This window comes from Pleuronectes platessa, chromosome 6 (assembly GCF_947347685.1).
Source record: "Pleuronectes platessa chromosome 6, fPlePla1.1, whole genome shotgun sequence".
Lineage (NCBI taxonomy): Eukaryota > Metazoa > Chordata > Actinopteri > Pleuronectiformes > Pleuronectidae > Pleuronectes > Pleuronectes platessa.
Window position 1 is genome coordinate 26,987,212 of NC_070631.1, and position 24,900 is coordinate 27,012,111.

The 24,900-nt window shown below is 39.2% G+C and overlaps 1 protein-coding gene across 11 annotated transcripts in view; it reads right to left on the reverse strand.

The window, feature by feature from the left end:
* plch2a (phospholipase C, eta 2a) overlaps nucleotides 1-24,900 on the reverse strand; it is a 199,706-nt gene that overhangs the window by 108,762 nt on the left and 66,044 nt on the right. The window lies entirely within an intron of this gene.

A 24,900-nucleotide genomic window follows, 5' to 3' on the forward strand; every position in this document is an offset into this window, starting at 1 on the left:
AATCAGTTTGCTGTTATGGAAGCTAGTCATTAGCCTCCTGCTTGAGGCTTATGTGTTGCTAACAACATTCTAACTTAATTTACTATCGACCAAACTGTCTCTATTTCTCTTGCCGCTGTGGATTCAGTGAATGGTTACTAGATTAATTACTGTGGCCTGGTTAACACAGATTGGTTTTCCACTTTGCTGTGTTAACACATGAACACCCTTACTGCCCACTCCTCCGACCGTCTTCTCCGAGGGATGGTCTTACAGGTCACATCAAGTTTTACTGACACTTTTTTACTGTGAGCATTCAAACAAGTTTTCACCTTCTGGTGTCTTGTTGGTGTAAGACATCATCCTCTCTCAAACAGGGCCATTTCAAGTTGTATAACTTTCACCAACCAAAATTTTTGAACACATGATCACACAAACCTCTCTAATGTGATGGCTGAACATGATGATGCTACTCACACCTCGTTTAAGCCAAACAACTTGCTGAAAACCAATCTTCACCAGAGAGCCATGCATGACTTTTAAAGACACGGTTTAGGTTAATTTTTTAGGTTTAGGATGTAGAGCAGGTTGTACACAAACCAAAGGACAGATGGTTTGATACCCTACTCTATTCGGAATGCCGAAGTGTCCTTGGGCGAGACACTGAACCTCAACAATGCTCCTTATGCTTGTGCCTGCACTGTGTGAGCGATACGTGATAGAGAAAGTGCTGCACATAGATGCACTGTAAGAATGTATTTGTCAATGGGTGAATGAAAAAACTGCAATATAAAGTGCTTTGAAAGGTCATGGAGACTAAAACAGTGCTATATACATACATAAAATTTCTGCACTGTTTACACAGAACGAAACAAGCCGGCATATGGCATTGTTCCAGCTCTCTACTTCTACTGCTGGTTTAATCGCAGCTTTTAAACCAGCCTGAGAAGAGTAACAAAGGTGCTGGAGACTCCGGTATTTAGCTCAGCTATGTGAAGGCCAGTCAGCAGTTAAATGTAGACCTAAGTGTCATGAGCACTGGGCTTTACAGAGGAGAGATAGCAGCTCTCTGAAGTCATTAACCTCACATGGCTTGCACACCCACTCACAGACTCCAGCCTTTGCCGTGTAATTATAACATTAGTCTGAACAGCAGAGATTTGTAATATCCAGACATTTGCTCTCTGTACACTCAGCCTGACATAATAGCAATTCACATTCAAGGTTGTATGTGCAGGGAGAAAAAAAGAAGAACTGCAATTTCTTATTCACCTGGGCGTGTTGATGCTCTATGTAAGATTAACTGACTTTATTTCTAGAGTCATCCATCAACCTGATACAGGCTAACTTGTACTTCTCATGTTAAAATCCGGTATCAGAGTCCACAGGGAATTATCATAACCTTTTCTGGGAGACTTCTAATGAGAAGTTTCAGAGACGGAACCTCAAGAGTGGAAGAAAAATAGCAAATTAAATTGGCTGGAAATAATTATTGAATGAAAACAGCTTTCCTGTTTACACAAGTAAACATAAAGAAAGCTTTGGGATTAAAAAAAGAAAAAACTAACATGTAAACAGTTCCCCTGTTCTCTTTGGACAGAAAGTCTATTAATAATCCATTTAAAATAAAGCTTAGTTTTTTCAGTTTTAGTTTGTTGTGTTAAGGTAATTTGAAGTTGTTTTTTCCAGTAGAACTCTACTTCAATGATGAATTACTGATGTTCAAATTCATTTTTTTTTATATATAGTGATGTGAGTCCGCTGAAGAAACTGAAGACTATGTGTGCCTGTGGCGTGTGTGGACATGTGGATATGCAAATACTGCATTGGATTTAGGGCCCTGAAATTATGTATACAACCAATCAATGCACAATACGGTAGCCTATGCGTCACATTCTCATTCATTCTGTGTTTCTATATGCCATGCTGTCACATGTCATTCACACTGTGATACTATACTTGCCCATTGATAACCCACACATACCCTACATGCATGTTACAAATGCTAGCAGTGAATAAACACACTCAGATGGGAGACATTGAGCTGTTGGTTTGATTTCTTGAGGTTTTTCATCATAGCTCTCTTTGGTTAGTACAAATTGATTCAAAACACAACACTAATAAACATTTGACCAAAGGATATTTATAACTACACATAAATCGTATCAAATAGTCACTGTTATGGAATAACTGTATTATCTTGCACATAACCCCACAGTCACAGTGAGGACACTGACTCTAATGCAAGTCATATTCTTATCTTTAATTTCTCTTAGATCTGTTCGTACAGTGAATTTGTGCAAACATGACACATCAGAGTCAACAAACGACATGATGAACGTCACCCGTGTGTAACTGAGTGAACATGAACGAGGATAGCGAAATAGCATAATTAACGTCACAGTAAAGCCATATGAGGTTTCACTTCCTGAACCATATGTCAGAAGCAGAGACAGCCTCTCACTGGTAACACTCTTTATTACAAGTAATATGAACATAAAGCAATATGAACATAAAGCAATATGAACATAAATTGTCCTGTGGCACAGCCCGGTTTCTGTGATGCACACAAGTTCTCTGCGACATTAAATCATTGTTCACTCCAGTTGAAAACAGAATACTTCTTCGTGATTGAACAACATTTGGTAAAAACAAGAGTGACCAGCTGCTTTAAAGGTTGAGTGTGTAGAATGTAGTGACATCTGGTGGTGAAGTTGCGTGTTGCAGCTGATTACCTCTCAACTCAACCTCCACTTTCAAACATAAAGGAGAAACTGTGGTAGCCTGCAGTTGTCATAAAATATTCAAAATATGTTTAGTTTGTCCAGACTAGGCTACTGTAAAATAACATGGTGGCCTCTGTAGAGAGGACCAACTCATGTTGTAAATATAAGCATTTAAATATAAAGGGCCCAGTCTAGTGTAAAGAAAACAACAATTTGTATAATTTAGATGAAACACACATGTAAAAACTTCACTAGGTTCCATTTCTGCCAAAAGATCCCTCTTCTTAGTCACAGGAACTTTGAGGAATCAATGAGCCTTTTATGACCTCCACCAAAAAGGTCATGTATGATATATATATATATATATATATATATATATATATATATATATATATAATGTATTTAGCCATTTAATGCATTCTTACAGGGTTATCATCTCAGAACAGATTTAATCAGTAGTTCTGAGCCTCTCAGAGACAGACTGGTATCAGCGTTAAAGGAATTATATTAATTTCCTTAATTAGTTTGATATACTATCGTTTTATATGTTTAATATAATAATATAAATAATGAAATACTTCATCTTTTGGCACATTATTGGTGTTTTCGAGACTGGAGCATTTGAATATTACAAATTACATTACAACCTGCAGGTATAGCCAAATAAGGCAGATTTATTTGTAATATTATCGGCCTGGTATAAAATATACAGAAGTTTGATTTTGTACTGTCCCTCGCATTCACACCAAACACGAAGAAAATGTTCGCCTTGCATTACTCTCGTGATTCGCACTACGGGATCATTCGTGTTTACAGCTAAACACAACCCACAAATATTTGCCTGTTCTTCTCTGGAAAGCGGAAAGGAGGAAGACTGGATGAAGTGACTACAGATGTTGCATCGGACCAGTTCAGCACCATTCTGTGAGTCCACACCACCATCCAGAAGAGCACATAGCTTGGAGAATTTCAGCGTCTTCTTCAGGAGCTGTGTCTGATAAGAGTTTTTTTTCTAGTGCAAGCTGAGGCTTACCAGTGGGCAGTCTAATGACTTTCTAACCCAGGTCGGTGTGAGTAACGTTTGCCGCATTGCATCATGCACACTCTATTGCGTCATGCCATTTGTGCCATGTGCGTCGCACAGTGCAAGAGATGCGGGGTATTTTTCTATTCATATCTATCATGTTCATTAGGTATGAATGCATTATAATGGATTTTAAATTTTTTCCCAACAGTTTCCATTTAAACCAACTTTGTGTGTGTGTGTGCAGCAGTTGTTCTGTTGAGATTGATCACCGTCATCAGAATGATGTCATGATGCTCATTAGCAGCTCAATTTGCTTTCTAAACTCAGTCAATGGGAACAGATTAGCAGCCGATTCCAGCGCAGGTTTCAGCTGCCTCCCACTAATTATTAACTTCAGTAGACAGTGTGAGAGTGTGTGTGTATGTGTGTGTGTGTGTGTGTGTGTGCATGTGTGTGTATGTGTGTGCATGTGTGTGTATGTGTGTGTGTCTGTGCATGTGTGTGATGAGAGGTGGGAACAAAGACATTTACAGCAAGTAGTGTTTGTGCAGTGCATCCTAAAAAGTCAATCAGAGGGATGGAGGGAGATTAAACTGTGGGATGGTGTGGCGCTTAATTATAACAGCATGCTTATCATGGCAGAAATGTTGTTTCAGGTACATGATGTTATGTATGAACATAGTACCAACAGCTCCTCCTCAGCTAATGTAAGGCTAATGAGCTCTTTTAATCATGAATCTCATACTCTACAGAAATACAGTTGAAATGTCGAGGAAAAAAATAAACAGTTTTAGGAAAAAAAATATATGATGTGAAAAATGTATCAGACAGCATGTGGATGTGGGTCACTTCAGACAGTGATGTGGCACTTCTGTCCTTCTTGTGGACAAGACATCATGGACGCGAGATGAAAGTTGCCCACTTGTAAAATAGCAAATAGGGCCCACTTTTGGCAAACATGCAGTGCTCTAGGCAAGCTGTAATCAAGTGGCCCAAGTGGTAAATATGTTCAAAACAGCACAAAACTAATCTGGAGACATTTGGCAATCTTTGGTTTACATGTGATATTGCTATGGCTTACATGTGGCCCAGCAAAAAGAAGCGGACTGCCCAAGTGCCATCATCCCTGGGCGTTGGATTTAAGTTTATATTTACTACCCTGACCACAATGCAAGTCAACCACTAAGCAGTAGTAGCAGTTTATTATGCTCTTGGCAGCAAATATGTGAGGTAGAATATGTGCATCTAAGAAGCCAAGGATACAAGCTTGGCTCCTTCCTATATTAACTCTATCTGTAATTCTCTGTCAAAAAATTATTTACATTTATCTTTTTGCGCTTGATCCTTAGCCCCAATGGAGGCTGCTGGTATAGAATACCTTGACCTTTTCTACTCTAATGCAAGAACCTTCAGATTAATGCAGGGACAAAAAATGATTTGACAAGGTCAGCCTCTCCTTTTCATTTTATAACGTGACGATCTCTGTTTCACTCTCCACCATGTACTCTTCAAAGCACAGGCCTGTACAAACTGTCCCCACTGCTGAATGCTAATGGTACGAAGGGAGCTACAAATCACGTAAAGTTGAAAAAAATATTCAGTTCACATTATCTTCAAGGACTCCCACCTTAGATTTTTACCCGTCCTCCAAGCCTAGCCAATGTTGATACTTGCTTTGTAAAGGATATCAAGGCATGAAGTCATCTGACATGGTCTGAAGGAATGAGCATTTGTGTACTGTGTGTGTCTATATGAATGTCATACCATATACTTTGTGTGTGTGTGTGTTTGTGTGTGTGTGGTGTGTGGTGAGTGCACGAGCCTGACTGACTTCAATGCATTCTGCCTATATGACTTCATTCTAGGGGATTAAAGCAATGTGTGATAAGTGGTGGAAGACTGCAATTAAACACAGACACACACACACACATACTCACACATACATATTTGCATCTCCAGAGGACATTTCATTGATTTATATTGATTTTCTGTAGACTTACTCTATCCTTAACCAGTTACTTCAGGCAAAACCCTAACCTAACCTAAACCTAACATTAGAGATCCAGTGTGTATGATTTAAGTGAGAAGGATCTGTTGGCAGAAATTACTTTTTAAACAATCCTTTTGTTCTTTTCACTAGTCTTAATCATCTGAATTTGTACGACCACTCTCACTTTCCCTGTATCTTCATCTCCCTCTGTCTTTCTCTCCCATGGGTGAAAACTCAATCGGACAAGGTTCACTCAAGGGTTGGAGATGAACAATGTATTAGGTACAGAGAGAGCAATGAAGAACGCTGACCTCCTCACCCCAATATTCTCCCTCCATTACTTTTGTGGAATAGTAACCCTCAGCTGATACCTGCCCTTTTTCTCTATGGCCACCGCTCAGGGCCACCTGACCTGTCTGAGTGGAGGTGAGAAGGACATCTAAACACTTCAGTGGTAGACCACTCTTTATTCAAAGGTGAACCAGTGGATTAACAGACTGTATAAAAGTGTTGCTCTTTCTATTGGTGCCATTAGATTACAGTGAATATTGCACTTACATTTATTGTGCTGCTGTTCGATGTGTTAGGATCTTAACCATTTCAATCTCTATAAAGTGTTGATAAGTCAGATGTATGGAAGCCCTGAGAGGGTATTTTAAATATTTTTGTCAGGATTTGGTTCATTTTCTCGATATTCACTTTGGCCACAGGGGGCTGAAAAGTATTTTGTTGACTTGGCAAATGCTCTCTGCCAGAGAATTTACATGTCCACCGATAGCAGGTGATGGCTGAATGAGTAACACACATGAGGGTGTGACATCCTGTCATTTTAGTTTGTTAATTTCAGTCTCATCAGTGTATTTTCTGTTTCCTGTTTTATTTTGTAGTATCTGTCCCTTGTGTGTGGTTTCTATCTTCACTTCCTTTCGGTGATTGTCTTCCCAGTCCTCATGTGTTTCACCTGTGGTTAATTACCCCTTCCTTTCCTCTGTATTTAAGCCTCTGTGTTTCCCTTTGTCCTCTGTCGGTTCGTACTCGTTGTCTACTCGTTTCCACACGTGTCAGATATGGTTTGTCTGTTTCTGCTGTTTCGACCAGCTTCTCCTGCTTCCTTGTTCTCTGTGCGCCTTGTCGCCAGAACTTACCTGTTAGTGTTTTGTTTTTGTCTTGTTTAAAGCCTTTTCTTATATTAAATACCTTTTGTTTGTAACCTCTGCACCCTGGGTCCATCTCCTCCACCAAACCGTAACAGAGGGGTTCTAAATCCTGCTTTATTGTTTCTGTAACTTTTATTTGTTTTTTCTGACAAACCCCAAAAAAGCTCCAACACAACAAAAAGAAAACTCCTTTGTCAGATAAATGAATCCCTCTTTTCTTATTTTGACAAAGGGGTTTTGTTAGGTGGTATGAAATTAACTGTAGTTTTAGTCTCAAATTCCTTCCCTCCCTCCAATGATAGCCCTATAAAGGAAAATGCCCAAAATCTAAAAGCGATTAGTACTTGTGAAATATTAAGTGCACATCCAGAGAGTCAAAAAAAAACTGGGCATGACATCATCTTAATGGGAACAGTGCTGCATACTACTAGCACTCAGAGGCGAAAGGCCAGAGTTTATAGCTCTCAAAACAGAAACATAGCATACGTTAACACACTAATACAAGTAGCTAGTTTCTAGTTCATTAAATCCAAACAGTTCATCCATGTACATTTCATCTGGCTGTAGATAAAGAGAAATATGTTTAATGTTGAGATCAGAGCCTTTGCACCACAGGAGGGCTCAGCAATTGGAAGTTCGACCTTTGGAGGCTCACCTGAGATGATATAAAGGAGCTCAGTAAAACTTACCCTAATCAACTGTTCAGATCAGATGGTGGACCCATTTTGACTCATCATAATACCATCAACTCATAAGAGAACTGGTCACTTAATTCCTTTACACAAAATGAGTTTGTCTGCAAATGGTATAGATACAATCAGCATTCACTGCCGTATCAAATGACTCTGCAGTAGACATTGGCTTTAATTGGCATTGGCTCCGATTGGCACTGATGAAAACATGACACCCGGGTGCATGTGCTAATTTGGTAAGACAGCAAGGTGAGAGAGCGACTCCATTTTTTTTGGTGTGTTGTGATATCAGACATGATGCAAAGAGAAACAAAACCCAAACGGAAAGGATCAGTTTTTTTAAGTTACCTGTACTAAAGAAAACCTGCATATGCCTGCAAATTTTTCGTTTGAAAGATGTATAAGCCACTCGATACTTGCAACTTTCTGTAGATCACTGCAGTTAAGTCTTACATTAGGCCACTGACACAGTGGGGAATCATATAGATCCAGGAGGACCAGCAGGGCCGCTCTCCAGTGGTCAAACGACAGGTATTAAGTGCTGTTTTAGAAATGCACCAAGAGCTTTTATTATTATTTCATTATTATTTTGGACTGCTTGTTTCTCAACCCAGTCCCTTTGTAAAACCTTTCAAAAGATTGTCCTAGAAGCTGATGTGAGAAGACAGAAGGGGGTCCTCTGCAGGATTCACAGCGGGGGAGAGGGTGTGTTGATGACATTTCTACAACAGACGCAAAAATGAAAAAGGCTAAAATAATACAAATATCTCAGGACCACACACATAGAAGACACACATAGAACTCTCTAAGTTCTCTCTCCATAGGTTGAAAGCAACGTTCATGCTAATTCTTCTTTTTTCTTCTATTTCTATCACTTATTTGCTTCTGCTGAAGTAAGCAGTTCAGGTGGGGCCTGTCTGTGTGGCTTTCCTCCAGGAACTCTGTCTTCTACAGTCCAAAGACAGGCAGATTGGGGGTCAGGTTTACAGGAGACACTAAATGTTTAGTGTCCAGTGTAAATGTGACCATGAAGGGTTGTTTGTCTCTGTATGTTGGCCCTGTGACACACTGGTGGCCTGTCCAGGGTGAACTTCACTTCTCAACCCCCTGCCTTATGCAGTGGCCAATAGCTGCTGTATGTTGCTTCACGTGCACTGCAATAGACCCAACATTAACACAACTGGCATGGTGTGAAGAAAGTGAAAGAATCGGAATCAGTCAATCTGTGAACAGTGACTGTTGCCTATTGACCGCAGACCAGTCCGAGAGGATCAAACACTGCAATCACCAGAACCCTGGCACTAAGGCCCCGATCAGACCTGGTGTTAACGTCAATCCTGAGAGATCCGATCACAAGGGCTCAGCTAAATTTGTCTGTTCAGTCTGATCATTAAAATGTTTCCTGAATGTAATCACCGGTGATTAGATCTCACATCCCTGCTCGAAATGCAAGTGTTTGTCAGAGTTTACAGATATGCCCACTGTCAATGTGTTTGAATGTGTTTGTTGGTCTGTAAATGTAGGAGACAGATAGGTAGAGTCATGAGCTGCCTGATGTCATTTGTATGACATTGTTTTGCATACAAATTACTCCTGTTGTGAATGATAATTGCATAAGCTTAAATATCAACATTACAAGTTTCTGAATAGTTTAATTTATGTAATTTACAGGACACTGCCCGTGTCTGAACCTTGAAAAACTTTTAGATACTCTAAGACTTTTGGAAAGTTCAGAAATAAATAGGAGGTATAATGGAAGGATGCACTCTCTTCTGCAGTAAACATCAAAGAGGATGTCAGACATTTTTGAATTCTTTTTCATCCCATAATCGCTTCCTTTTCTTCTTTCTGCCAATGGACCAAATGTTCTTGTTTGTTGTGGAGTAAACAGATGAATGATTTACATAATGCAGCAGCAGGATGAATGTGAGTTAGAAGATGTTTGCAGTTAAAATGAACATCTGGATGAAGACATGTTGTGTTATTAGAATAGTTTCTATAATGTAATGAAACAGGGAAGCAGATATTATCCACAAACAACAAGAGCCGTCAGCGGATGTTGTGTATGTTGCTGTGTTGACACTTCAAAACATCCTGTGGGCAAAGGACACCAATCTACCGTTGCTTCTTATTTGTCCTGGGCTTTGAAGTGATTAAAAAATCTCTGCAGGCTCAAAGGTAATTTGCTCCACTCTCCATTCATTGTATTCACTGCAGGGGTAATAAACTGAGTAGCCGAATGAAGGAAGTTTAATTTAGTTTTAATTTCCATTACCAAATGTATCCTGTGAACCATTTCACTCCCACAGGCTTCAACTCTGCTTTTAAAATGACTAGGTAGACCCTGTGTACTGGATATGGTATTTTAACTTAATGACTCCTCACACACAGTGAGGGGGCCACCGACACTGACAATCCATTTTATACAGCCAGACTACATTTACATTGGTCATTGCATTCCCCTGTTACTGCAGTCAAAAAGGGGCTCCATTAATTGGCCCTCTGCTGCACTGTGCATAAACTGATAGCACCATCGAAAGCTCCAGTGCGGGCCACATAACTAAGCAGTTCAAAGGACTTAATATCTCACTTTTGTACAGGTTCATCTTCTGGCCCATGTACGCATTCTTCGGTATAAATTGCTGAACCTTCCAAACTGACCAAACTGCTCAGTTCCACACTCCTGGAATGCTTATGGTGGGACAGACATGAAATAGATGTGGAATCTATACCAAAAGTAACATTTGTTAATGTAGAAATTGAAGTGTCAGGTGAATTTATACTTGGGTCTTCTTCTAGTTCTGGTGATTATTTCTGTATAATAAATAAAGTGTTGACATCTGTGAACACAGTCTCTCAAACGTTACATGTATACTCTACTAACTGGTTGTGGGTTAAAAGTACTTTCTTATGTCTCCCTGTACCTTAAACTAGTGTTTTGAATTGCATCAACAGAACTGCAGTCACAGCGGTATGGCAGGTATTGTTTTTGAAAAAAAAGTCGAAGTATGTTGTCAACAATTCTGTAAATAAAGTTAATGTTACCTTATTGTGACTCTAAATGTTAATATAGATAAAATATGTAATCATGGCAATAATAAGATACTGCCACAATGTTGTTTGCTGTTGAAGATTAGTGGCATTTTAATGGTGTGTGTCTACACAGAATAGGTTCAGGTACATAACTGAGTAAATTGTTTGAGCAAAACTTAAAAACAATGCACAACCCTTTTGGTTATGGGCATTAACTGAGCAATAAAAACAAAGTGTGCCTCAAGTCGCCTGAGCTGCGTGAGTGATCCAAAAACCGTTATGTGGCCTACGCAGAAAGCTGTGTTGCTTACAACAGAACGGTAGACAGATTGCTAAGGAAAAGTTCAAAGGGGCAAAAAAGCAAGTCAGACAATAAGACAACTAAAGCAAACTGAAAATTAGACCCCCAGAAATGTCAATTACAATCTTTGTGCGGCACTTTAGGTACATTAAGTACAGTGTGTCGGAGCTGAAGTGGGAGGGCTGCTAGCTGTGGTGGATCTTTGCTGCATTCTTAGCCTTGATAACAGATTTGATATGAACCTTGGAAACTATTAACACCAAATCTGTGACAAATGTTTCCATGGCTCTGGTCTGGAGTGATGTCCTCATGTAAGAGCTGATTCTTTCCAAACAGTAAGGACTTTATAAAGGTTAAACCTCAGACTTATTCAAAGCCTCGACTTCTTTGTCTGTGATTGTTTGGTATGTGTTCAAGGATATTTACTCTTTCAGCTCTCCCTCTGAGGCATTCGATTTAAAGACCTTGAGCCTTTCATTCTGTTTCAAAAGATTCCCCTTACCCTGAGCACAGGCAGGGGGGTGGACACAATAACGGGAACACTGAACAATATGAAGAGAACTGATACTGCACAGCACAATCCAAAGCCTCACAAATAACCATAGTACTGCATCAGAACCTCTCTTGGTTCAGTACTGCTAACAACCAATAAAGTCTATAAGCTTCATTAATGTAGGGTTTATTGCAATACTGTTGTATTATATTATAAAGGGTGATTTTTATGTTTACAGTATTTAAAGATGCACTAATCATATTTTTTAAATGTTGGCAGCTTTTAGTTATGCTGCCTAGATTGTCAGTGGACACATGAAACATGGAGCTTCTCTTTCCTCCACTTCTGTAGCAGCACAATGCTGCTAGAGACTTTAATCTTGATGATGTTTTCCTGCACGTGGCATCTATTGCACTTCTGTCCGTCCTGGGAGAGGGATCCCTCACAAAAACAGGGTTTTTAGTAGTTTTTCCTTACTCTTGCTGAGGGTTAAGGACAGAGGATGTCACACCCTGTTAAAGCCCTATGAGATGAATTGTAATTTGTGAATACGGGCTATACAAATAAAATTTGATTTGATTTGATTCCTCTTCATAACATTAATGTCTCATCAATACATGTTTCCGGGTTAACCCCTTCTTTAAAGTCGCTGTGATTTACTGTTGCAGGATCACGTCTGAAGCCACATTGTGGAACATGAATGGTGATAGTGGATCCTGAAACTGATGACTCATCATGGATCATTGATCAAAAACTGTGGATGGTATAGATCATGAATTGTGAATCTAAAAAAATGAAATATTATTGATTGATTGACTCATTTAACAATGAGTATTATTACGATGTGTACTCTGGATGCTGCTGCAGGCCAAGGATCACTATTTGTCGGCGCTGTGAAGCTTTTTAGTTTTTTATAATGAATCGTCTTCAGTGGCACATTTACATGATTTACTTTGAGCCTAATCATTGTCATCAGTCAGCTGTAAGACCAAGTTTTGGAGCAGTCCATGTGCTGGAACCTTCAATGGAATTGCTGCTCATTTCTGTTAAATGTGGTCACGCCATGTTTTACCAAACCATGTGGCCTTTTGTGGTTCAGATGCTTAGAGAGGAGGCAGCGGCAGCTAGTGAACCTGCTGTGGGCTATTAGCATGGCACCTTAGCATGATAGCAGATTATGCCATGTGTCCAGAGTGGGAAAGTTATTGTTGTTGTTATGACAATAGTGCCAGCACCAAATTTATGGTACACCCACGTCATGCATCAAAGAAACACGTATTTGTGAGTGCATAATTAATGAACATAGTGGTGCATTTTGCAGAGACACTTATTCATTTAAGGAGAAGGAAGAGACCAAAAACAGAGCTTGCAGATCGTGAAAATGTAGCTTACATTCATAATTCACATTGCATTTCATAAACAAGTGAATGCTAATGCTGCTCTGTGTTTTATAATTATTTAGACCTGAAACTTACTGCAGAGATGGATGATAAGTTTTGGTTGGATTGTCACAAAGGGCAAAATTGGTTAGGATTTAAATGTGTGATCTAATGATTTTGAATTGCTAATCAGAGTTTAGCTCCACGTGTACATTTCAGTTGTCATTTTCAATTGGAAAATAAAACAGAGGCTCCTATGCTAATCATTAATGATAGCACAACGCCTTTGTCAACATTAAAAGCCTGCTGAAATGGGATTGATTACTGTCGACACTGAGAAGTCTCGCTCCGTTTAGATTTTGGCTGCCTTTGTAGTTTCCCTGCATACTGTGACATTGACAAACGCATCATTCTTCCTTTGCACTCTATAGATTCAGGCCCTGCAGTTCAATCCTCGTTTGAATAACAGGGAATTATGACAGTCTTGAGTAAATGTTGGCTCATCATCCTCTGGTGGAGGAGAAGATTTCAGCTGCCTGGAATAATTTACAAAACTCCATACTGCTAAACACTATGTCCATCCATCACAGCCCATATCTCACAGACCAGTGACGTGACTGCATCCCAACCATTCGCATTTGGAATTTTTCTGTTATAGCTCAGGGCAGCACTTACATTGACAAATTGGTTACAGATGGGAAGCATTTCCTTTATATTCTTATGTGAACTAAGTGATTAAACCTTTGAAAGACAAGGACTCCCAAAAGGTCAGTGCACAGCTTTGAACTATTTTACTGTTAACAAACAGTTTTTCAGTTGCTGAGAGAACTCAATGCATTGTGCCTTATGCAAAAAGATTAATAACATGCCCATTTTTCTTCCAGTTAATGAGGCAGTTTTCAATCCAAGGTCACTGCTAAGTTAATAAAGTCAAATAAATTCTCAATAATCGTCTTCTCTTGATCAACACACATCAGTTTGGCACCTACACTGCAAATCTGCTCAAAAAGATCACTGCTCTCTATCTCGGTGAATGTGGCAGTTAATTAGAGAGGAGGTAAAGCAAGATGGAGGTAGTCTTGTCTGAAGCACTGATAAGCCTTGTACAGTAGCAGTATTGATGGGTGAAATCCAGTTTGAGCAGTAGAAAAAACCTATGCTGTATTTATCTGTGGGGCTCCTGCTAATCTCCTAATGCTGTAAATTGGATACAACAAATGACAGTTTCTAAAGGTAAAACAGCACCTGATTTTCTAATATCAGTAGTAGGTGGTCTGAATGGCCACGTTGTCCTAGACCTTTATCATGCTCATAATAGCAGAGTTTCAGTTTGTAGCTTGGGATGTGCAGTGTATGTTCTCCCACTATAGTAGTAGAAATAGTTCACCCAAAAGTCCACTCATGATATACTCACCACTATGCTGACATTTGGGTCGACTCGAAACTGCGTCATTCACTCCATGTTTTTAGACATAATTCATTTACTCTCCTAGCCTTTTCATGTTCGCGCACACACCGGAAAACTCTTGCCTCTATGTTCTTGACCAAGGGACGTGAGACAAGATCAGTGAGAACTATGTGTGTGAAAATATGTCTCACGGCTAGGAGGATAACGGCGGACATTAAGGCTAAAAACATGTTGTAAATGACGCCGTTTCCAGTTGAATTTGAATGTCGGGTCTTAGGATTCCCTATGATGACTCGAATAGCGTTTATCGAGTCTTGCTAGTAATGCAAAAAAAACACAACTGGCGGGTATTCGACTGTTATTCAGAAAAGAGGACTAATGTCTAAAGTGACAACAATTGCTGCAGTGTAGGTGTTGTGGAAACTTCAGAGAAGCCAGCACCTACTTTCTTTTTTTTCTGACAAATGTTAAGCGTCCTTGCGTCTCTTGAAAGCCGCTATATGAATTCAAGTTATTATTATTATCCAGATGAGCGCACAGCTCGGGGACTTTTCACATCGTAATTCATCTTTGATACTTCACGCATAGAAAGTTCAGGGGAGAGAGTAGCCTTCAACTCCTGAGCTCTTCAAACATTCTAACTTACCCAGTATTTACTATGACATGACATCGTTTAACTCAGGAATATACTGTGGCAGAAGATAAGGACATCTTCAAGCTTTTAAGGAAACAGAAAGTCATTCAATGTTATGAAATTAAAGGTTATTCAGCATAAACCCTGGATAATGATATAATATAGTATAATTATTAGGATTCGACAAGAGCAGCTTCTACACTGGGAAAAAGAACCAGGAAACTCAACACTTATCATCGTCATAGTATGAATATATGGTATATTGCTGAAAATAACCATGGCCTCTACATTCGGACATTGCTCTAGGCAGGTCTGTTCATTCAATTCAGTGTGACCTGTGCTTTTAATTTCAGTCCTGAAGCTCCTGCTCCTGCTGCAGGAATCCCTGAGATGATGGAACAGTAAATCAAATCATGTCCAGCTTCGGGTTTTGAAACAGATATTTGGCCTTAGACCAAAATTTACCAAAATGGTGGTCTCTTTCACAACACAGCCCAAAATACTACAAAATGTTTACATATTGTGTAGAAGGAGTATTTATGAGGAAACTTCAATGGCATGTATATCTTCTGTTGGGTAACTTTTGTTCTTAACTCCTCCTCTTAAGTGTATGATGTCATTTCCAACATTTATTATGTATTATCGATCAGAGAAATTATTGATGTTGAGATCTATGAGCCAGTACAACTTTGAACAGATGATCGGAATACTTTATTTTGACTTATTTTTCTGTTACAATAGCTGGGCAGACTTTGCCCTGGTGAAGATATGTGCTATATTGAGTGCAATACTTTATATATAATCTATAAAATTTTATTGTACATGGTAGTATAATAATATCGTATATAGTAGCAGCTGTGGCTGAGGGGTAGTGTGGTCGGCCTCCAACCTGAAGGTCAGCGGTTCGATCCCCAGTCTGAACCATCTGCATGCCGAAGTGTCCTTGGGCAAGATGCTGAACCCTGAATGGCCCCCATAGAATAACAAAGTGCTGCGAATAGATGCACTGTGTGAATGTTTGTGTGAATTGGTGAATGTAAAACTGTACTGTAAAGAGCTTTGATTGGTCATCAAGACTAGAAAAGCGCTATTTAAATACAAAATCATTTACCAAACCATTTTAGTATAGGATAAACCCATAAACCTCTGTGACAGTTGAACAAATGCCATGCTCTGAGGACAATCTACAGATCTTTGGTAATGTTCTATAGCACAATGTAAGGTTGTTGTCAGCAGACATATAGACCTCTTGCTGTATATTTTAAGGGAGGCACGGTGATGCAGTGGTAAGGACCGTGACTTCTCTTATTCAGAATCGCTCGTCTCACTCTTACTCGACCAATGTCCCCTGTGAGTAGCTTCAGCTCCCGAGGGGTCTCATTTATAACCGTTGCGTACACACAAAACGAGGCCTGGAACACGCATACGCCACTTCTCACGCAAACGTTGAGATTTATAAAAACAAACTTGAGGGGAAAAATATGTATTTCCACGCAAACTCTGACCCATGTGGACGTGAGGTGGTGAACTGAAGCAGATTATTGATCCAATTCATCATTTACATTAAAACCAACAGCTTAGTTTTGCTCGCGCGACATATCTGCTCCACACGAACCTTTTAATTAAAAAATATAAAAAACAACTTTAAGCAAATTATGTTTACATTCCATTTAATAGCGGAGTTACGGAGCCGAGTTATTAATAGGTTTTAATAATATCTTCACACACTGTGCATGTTTCCTCAAATCACCGCAGTGAACGTGGCGCAAGATCTGTGATCTTTTTTTTTTACTTCAGGCTCCGTTCTTTCTCTCGGTTTCACTCTCACACATTGTGTTATCCACAGCAGCGGCAGAGTATCAGTGTATTTTCTTTATTAGTGACATCACAGCTGTCCCATAAAGTCGCTCTGCACCTCCACCTCACTAACAAACACCTCGATGTCAGTGTCAGAAAGCTTCACTTCCTATTCTCATCAGGACTCACGGTGGAAACCCGTTAGTCAGCAGCATCATTTAATATTGGTACTGTGCTTTGCATTGAGCATTTATGGTTGAAAGTGGGCGTGTGGAGGGCGGATTTGGAGGCACAAACGTTTCCAGGTGGACTGTGATTTATAAAGCGAACATTGTGTTCAGGTGTGCGTGCGCACGGTTTTATAAGTCTGAATTTTCTTTTGCGTTTGCCATACACTGCTTATGTGCGTACGAACACTTTTAGTATGAATCCTACACACTGTTTTATAAATGAGACCCCAGATGATGGATGGAATTGGCAACATAACTTCAATCAATCATACCTGCCACATAATTAGCTAATGAATGCGTAGTCATACAAAATGCATTAGGAATTCACTGATTAAGACTTCCTACTGTGGGGCCTTCATATCTGCTTGAAACAGAATCATGTTGTAAACCTTTAACATTTTTAATGGTTTAGATGCTGAACTTTGAGATGAATAGAAAATATTTTTGTGCCAGTTATTCAAAGATGGATGTTTAAACAGTTTTTATCTGTTTGAAACTACAGAGTTTGCTTTACATTCTATATAAGCGCATTGTGAAGTAACATCATTGAAATAAATGATAGTAAAGCAATTCTTCATCAGTGGACTTGTAGTTACAGGTCATATTAACAAACATATGATATCCCTTCATAAAGAGTGAGTAGTATACTGTATTGTAATAGCCCTGTGTGATTTTAACTATTTATGCATAAACAAATATTATACTTGAATCGGTCATATGCCTATGAAGTGAATGTGTAAGAACTGAAAAGAAACTTGCTGTGTTTCATGTTGAAGAGGTTACCTGGGAGGCATCATCATCATCATCATCATCATGTTTTGATGATGAAACGAGTGAAAATTCTTTCTGCTCCGGCATTTTGAACCTTTCAGGATTTTTTGTCAAACCCATTCAACGATTTTTTTCGCTTCTTGAAAGCTCAACTCTCAAATATGAATGTCAGAGCATCCTTGAATTCACTAGGTTTCAAAACAGCCTGTGCTCATTACTGCAGGGACACACAATAACTTTTGCAGAAAAGTTAATAATATTAAGTTTTAATTGAATTAAAACTCCCAGAGTACAGGAAATTAGTCAAATCATAAATTGCTATGTTATTTTACCCTTCCTATTGTTTGCGCTCTCTGTATCATCTTAAATCTAACAACCAATTTTCTTTCCACAGTCGCCAAAATGTTGCTCATTTTCTCTATAATATTGTAAAGTGCCTTGAGATAAAGTATGTTATGATTTGGCCCTGTTCAAATAAAATTGAATTGAACTAAAGTATTCAGGATTTCTAGTTATTGGTCTTAAACATGCCATCCGTGCAACCCATTAAATACATGCCACTTACTCTCCAGCTTAGAGGATGGGGCAACTTAAACATGAATCAAAACTAATAACACAAGCAAGACGATTGAGCACAGAACTATAGAGTGAAGGCTGCTGTCTGCAGGTCTTCTCATTAACAACACTATACTATTATATATGTTATATGCCAAGCAGGTGTATGAGGTATTGACTAGTATGCACTGTTGTAAGTGGTATTGACTTTATTCTATACAAAACGTCGATGTGGGACTGCCGAGTGAAGGTCTCATTCATGAGGCTGAAACCAGAGCTTGCCTCACAACCATTCTACTGCTGATGGGGGAAACACACACACACACACACACACACACACACACTGTGACGATTTAACCTGCAAGCACACACCAATGACTGTTTTCTGTCATTGATAATACATAGCAATGTAGCTTCAGCTCCTACTGGAATTCTCAAAGGAAAACAAAAAGCCATGAAGATGTTTTCATATGTTGTCACCATCACTTTCAGTTACTCATGTCCCACTATCAACATGACAGGTAACTCCCTTAAAGGGCACATATTATGTCCATTTTACCACAGTTGATATGGTTCCTTGGGGTCTTAATGAAATGTCTGTAACATATTTTGGTCAAAATACCAGAAGGATCATTTAAAACAGCTACCTTTTTACCCTGTCTAAAACAGCCCTCCTCAGATTGACCTATTTTCCCCCGGGCAGACTGTGCGGACCCCACTTGTTACATCTCAACGGTTTCACGCTCTCTTGAACTCTCTCTTCAGAGTTCTTTTTAACTTTCCCTTAAGGTACTTGTCGACTATCGGTCTCGTGCCGGTATTTAGCCATAGACGGAGTTTACCACCCGCTTTGGGTTGCATTCCCAAACAACCCGACTCCGAGAAGATCATTGTCCAGTGAACACAGGGAGCTGACTCTCATGGAAGAAGACCAGTTGTCAAGTATAAACAACACAACTCAATGGGTGGCTGTCATCTTCTTCTATTCTTCTCTTTCTATCTGTCTTTTGACCCATGCAAATGAGAGGCGAATGTGATCTGAAACTTCACCACAGATGGGACCAACCCTAGTCTCAGGAAATACAGTTTCCACCACAGCCACCTCTTAGCAACTCCACTAAATAATGTCACTCTTTCCTACAAATACATACATGAATACCTTTTTAATAGCATGTCAGCCACTCATTTGTATAAACAATTGCCTTTTCTTTTTCTTCTTCATTAAAACTTAGTTTGATAGTTTCCATAGGCCGACTGCATGTTTTGACCTGAGGCTCTATAGGTTTGCCTTTTGGTTTTCATCGATTTCGAGGATACAAATATTTTTACTCATGAATATTTTAGTTACAGTAATACCACTGAGCTTTAAAACCAGATTTCAGAAAGTAGGATACCTGATGCTGCACACGTTTTCCTGGTCTCCTTCTCCTCTCTCTCCCCATCTACCTCCTATCTCTCTTCTCTCCCCTCTTTTCCAACCATCTCTCCTCTCCTCCCAATTTTCCCCTGCTCACTCCAATCGGTCGAGGTAGATGGCTGCGCTCATTGAGTCTGGAGTTATTCCTCTCCACAGTTGCCAAAGGGCTGCTCATTGTGGGAACTGTTGGGTTTCTCTAAAAAGTTTTAAGATTTTAGGTCTTGACCTTCTTTGTAAACTGCCTTGATATAATGCTTTTTTGGCGCTATGCAAATAAAATTGAATTGAACTGAATTTGTTTAAGCTGGAATGAGTTCAATACATTGAATTAGCTCCATTTTATTCATGAGGAGATGCTTTTACCTTAGTTATTGACAGTGTCAGTACCATCATTTGCACTTATGAAGAGTTGATTACACTCTTACTGCAGTTTACTGATTTTATTTCAACTCCAAACACACCAAAAAAAACAATTTGATGGTGTAAAGTGTAATCCTTCTCGCCTTGTAACTTGCCACCAGTCTCCAAGTTCATACTGGAAAACAAGATGCGATGTCTCTGATGTTATTCTGACTTGACAAAGCTCCTCTAGGATCTCAGAGGACTCGAGCTGTTTACACAAGTGGTGACATGTAAAATCAGCAGAGTACCCCTTTAATGTTTGTATCAGAGTGCTTTTATCTGACTATGTTTTCCTGTTAGATCTACATTAATTAATCAGATCATTTAGTGAACAAAACAAGAGAGAAATTAAATTGAGGCTGAGTTATAATTATCCTGGTGGTATGCTTTAGGAAATGTATGCCTCCAATTCAAGCCAATTTATGGAGGGTTTAATAACAGTTCACCCAGGGCTGTGGCCTGTTTAAATCTCTACATCAGGAAGCCATCAGGAAAACAAATGCTTAAATATTCCAATTAACCAAACACCAATCTTTTTACTGTGAGAGGAACATGAAGTACCCAGAAAGAATGCACACAGACATGGCTGATAACATGCAAACTCCACACAGATAGACCAAGCTGGGATTCGATCAGGACAATTTTAAAGGTTTTTATCATCGGAATTTGCTGCTTTAACATTTCATATTATTTACAGTAGTCTACACTTGATTTATTACATCAGGGCATGTAAACCAGTAAAAACACAGAAAAATGATTTAACATTTTTCAATACAGCTCACACAGAGTAGTTGGTGCATTAGTGTACTATTCTTTGGGGAGTTTACAACATAATGGAGTTGACATAAACGGTATGTGCAATGCAAACAGCCACAAAACGGCATTTTGAGAATAAAGTCATAATATTACTAGAAAAAAGTCGTAATATTTCTTGAATAAAGAAGTAGGTTAATATTACAAGAATAAAGTCTTCCTTTTATGAGAAAAATGTCATAATATTAAGTGTAAGAAGTCATAACATAACAAGAATAATGTCGTACTTTTATGAGAATAAAGTCGCAATATTTTAAAACAAAGACGTAGGCTAATATTATAGCAGTATGCAGTCCAGAGTGCCACACTTTAGCTGTCCCCCTTTTTCGATGAAAAACAACTCAACTTTCTAATCTAACTATTGTAGATACAAATGATCTTTGCTAAATACAATTTTGCATATTTATTCATATGCAAAATGTCCCTAAAAACGTTTCAGTGTGTTGCAGGTCTTACTGCTCCACGAGGCTCTCTGAATAACTGCTGCCTGCAGGGTTAACACAGGATGCCTTACCTCAAACACAGAGACACCTATTTTTCAGTGCCAGCTTAATGAACCGCAGTCTGTCCCTTGAGTTTGTTTTGGCTGATGCCTGGAGTATGAACATGAAAAAGGACTGAGAGGAAGCAGACAAATGAAGATGACTCAATCAGGGACGCTGTCAGAGGCACAGCTGATGTTACAACATCATTTTTCGTTAAATTGGGTTTGGGATTTAATAAAAAAAAAAAAAAATCCCATTGCATACATTTCACTTGTTTCATCCGTAGAGGGTGTTATGTAATTATGTACATTCTGCACATGTAGAAAGTGATGTGTCCATAATTCATAGTGTTTATAATTGTAAATTAAGAGCATTGTTATGTAAGATTAGTGCCGACTTGCCAGCTTGAACGGCCCGTAATGTGAAAGAGCATGGAAAGTTATATCCCATGAGGTTGTTAAATGTGGGGCATGGTTGCACGTTGCCAGCTGAGGCAGCCACAACTGCAAAGAAGAATATCTGTCTGTGTGGATGTCTGTCTGACTGACTGTCTATCTGCTTTAAGGTCTGTCTGTCTCTCTGAATGTCTGACTGACTGTCTGTCTGTCTCCTCCCTATCAGTCATATGTCTGCTGAGCGAGCCCGTCCCTGCTTCTTGGCATACCTTAACCTAATAAAGATCTTGGCTGGATCAACTATTCGCTGCATTATTTATGGTGATCCCCACCACTGTGCACCCACACACACGGCCACACACCGCACGCACGCACGCACACCCGCACACACACACACACACACACACACACAGACACAGACACAGATTGGCACCAGCTTTCCAGTAGACGGTTCATCATTGAATTTTGATGAGACAGCCTGCTGGGTAGAGAATCCCACAGTAAACTAAACGACGAATTTCTTACACTTCTCTTTATTTTTTTACACCTTTTCCTGTACCCTTGTATTCTATGCCATCTCCACCTTGGAGCAGCGGTTAAAGGAACAAGCAGATATTGAAAATAAAATGCAGAAAGGCACAAAATATTATCATATAAAGAACATAAAAGCTGTTCCTAAATGTGACATAGATTTAGGAAAAATAAATCACTGGTTCATAATGATATACAGTTGCTTTTCTTTCCTGTATTGACTTGTTTATCAGGAGATCAAACTCGACAATGAATATTTGTAATTATACATTTTACATTAGATTTTGTGAGATATCTTCAGGTTTACCAAAATCCCTAACCCTTTGATAATTGTTAAGTTATAATAATTTGACAGTTTTTCATTTGATAAAATTCACCTGTACATAAAAGTTATATCTTTTGATTGTTAAACATTTGAATATTGAATATTTAAGACTGCATGTTAAATACATTTCTAGTTCAGATTTGATCAAATACTTCTTTGCTAAAGTTAAGAAATACAATGAAGGAACATGTTGTGTTATTGATCAGTGGGTCCACACCTTCACTTAACAAGATGAAGGGTAAATGGTCTGTATTTATATAGAGCTTTTCTAGTCTTGTTGACTACCTAAAGGACTTATCAGTACAGTTGTACTGCCATTCACACATATTCATACACTGCATCTATGTGCAAGTTCACCATCAATATGATGTTCACCCCTCTCTTACCAACACAAAAGCAAAGCTGACACAACCAACTACCCTACGACACAAGAAAGAGGAAACCAAACATAAAGAGAGAGCAGGAGAGAGAGAGAGGGAGAAGGTAACATACAATGTGAATGTATAAATTGTTGCCTCTTCTCTGTGGATGGAAAATGAAGAAGCAAACAGCCTGAACTGTAATTCTGCTGCAGCTGTCAGCATCCAACAGCCAAACTAGCAGTTTTTAAAATCACATACTTCTGGGCACATGTGCATCACTGCATGGAAGGACTTCAAGTTGACTGAATTAACTTTATTATACTCTTCAAATCAAAGAAGTTGGTGAAGATAAACAGGAACCTTAATGAACCCCAAAGGAAATTTCCAACATGCTCAATGCAGCAAAAAAAACATTAGAGAAAAGTAAAATCTAGAAATGATAAAATTGTACCTTGACATTACAGGTTTGCATTTCACTGGGAGCTGTTGCTAAGTTCACTACAAATGACAGACTAATTTAGAAATTGTGCAGATCAGCCTCATCAATGCCCACAGTCACATGCATTTTCTGAGGAAAGGCTTCCCAAGTTTAATATACAGTATAAGCTATTACTTGCACTGTATGGATGTGTGTGTGTGTGTGTCATTAGCGCTTCCTTGTCAGCCCTATGTTAGCTGCCATTAACTGCAATAGCATGTGAGGAAACCTGATGCTTGAGTGTTTGTGTCTTGGTTTTGGATAAGAAAAGGCCGTCCCAGTTAGTTCTGTGATAAGCTGTACCACACGAGTCTGGTATATGGAGCAACGCCTTGTGTGTGTATTTAATTGCCCTCTAACTGGGTTATATTTAGAGGGCTACTCATTAACATAGTGGCATCAAAGTGTTTGCAGTTGCAGATGTTCACAGTGTAGATGCAGTCAGCCAAGTGAAAAATGCACCCAGTGTGTAATTGGATTGCATTGTTTTCCACTCATACGTGGATTAAGTCCAACATGGACCCACATTAACTGATCATACAGAGTTCAGTGATATCCTGCAGAAAACTAAGCAGCCACTCTGTTTCACGTATGCAAATGTGAGTATAGCTTGTTTGCAGCATGTAGGGTGGTTGGTATTAAAGCCACAACCATATGCCTTACAGAGCAGAGGAAATAATAATCTATCCCCCATGCAGGAATAACGTGGTAAATGGTCTGTATATAAATAGAGCTTTTCTGGTCTTGATGACCACTCAAAGCACTTTACATTACAGTTTGCCAATCACCAAACACACACACACATCCATACAATGCATCTATGTGCAGCACCTTCTCTATAAAACATAATTTGTACACAGCTGTCAGGGCTGAACTCAAATCTGTCAGGCATTGCCAGTATTTATGGAGCTATGTGTTTTGACATTTCACCAAAAAATGTGAGTCTAAGTCATATCAACGATGTGGGAAGGTTTAACTGCAGTAAGTACTTGATATGGAAATTGGTGACGCAGTGTGTGTACTTGGGGGGCTTAAATCCAAACCCTACCACACACCCATAAAAAAAATATACAACAAACAGTTTGAACAAATGACAGACTGGATACAAGGGTAAAAGTGAATGGCAGTTCCCTCTGATTATCAGGCTACTTAGTCATTCAAATATAAATGGTTTGTATTTGATGAACATCATTGAAAAATCTGCCCATTGGATTTTAAGATTTCTTGAGGTTTTTCTTCTTCTTCAGCTTCATGTAATCCATAGTGTGTTTCCTCAGCACTTGATACACACATTGTTGTCCCTTATGTTTCTGTCCCTCCCCCACATCTATTAAATTCAGAGCTGCTTACTAAGCTCAGCCCACATCACAGTGGATGATTTGATTTAATTTATCAGTTCTCAGAGGAAAAAGTGATATTTTCTACCGCTGACTCTTTCCTGACCTCTATGCTGGTTCAGGGGGGTGTTAAGGGGTACGCTCACCTACAAAGCCTGAAGGCCGGCAGAAAGGGTGGAGAGT